Source organism: Arachis ipaensis, chromosome B10, assembly GCF_000816755.2.
Source record: "Arachis ipaensis cultivar K30076 chromosome B10, Araip1.1, whole genome shotgun sequence".
Classification (NCBI taxonomy): Eukaryota; Viridiplantae; Streptophyta; class Magnoliopsida; order Fabales; family Fabaceae; genus Arachis; species Arachis ipaensis.
This window is the reverse complement of record NC_029794.2, coordinates 4,160,780-4,161,424: the sequence shown is the minus strand read 5'-3', so window position 1 is coordinate 4,161,424 and position 645 is coordinate 4,160,780.

Sequence of the window (645 nt, the reverse complement as noted above, 5' to 3'; positions counted from 1 at the left end):
AAAAGTTGTCGGCGGAATCATGTGTCTCGCCGCGTGACTTGATAAGGTACTAGTATATTTAGTAGTAGTAGATCCATATTATAATTAAAACTAATTCTAGCAGCTTATGGGATTAATTAAATAAGGGAAGTGCTAGGGGAACAATGAAAATTTTGAACAACATAAACAACCACCAATCAAATGAAAATACACTACACCCTAATTTAATGCTACTAATTAAATTTATTCTTTTAACCCTATTAATTCACATTGTTTACACATTGTTCAAAAATCTTGTTAGTTACCTATATTTTTTCATTAAATAATTATAGGAGTGAGAAGGACTGATTTGAAATGAGGGGATGGGAGGGGCCGCATGTATATGTATGATGGCTGCTATTGTTTATGCATTGCCAATTTGCCATACATAATGGACATATGAATCTGCGGCGGCACTTAATTACAATTATTAACTATTTGCATTATTTTATTGGAATTTTTTCACATGTTCCTTTTACTTTGTTGGAACATCCATGCTCCATGTACGAACAGGTAGTTTGTATTAATGTTTAAAATAATAGACAGAAAATGACTAAAAAGCACATGAAATATGAGACGAAAAGTGAACGGCTGCAGTTAACTTTAGATATAGCATTGTAGCTTCTT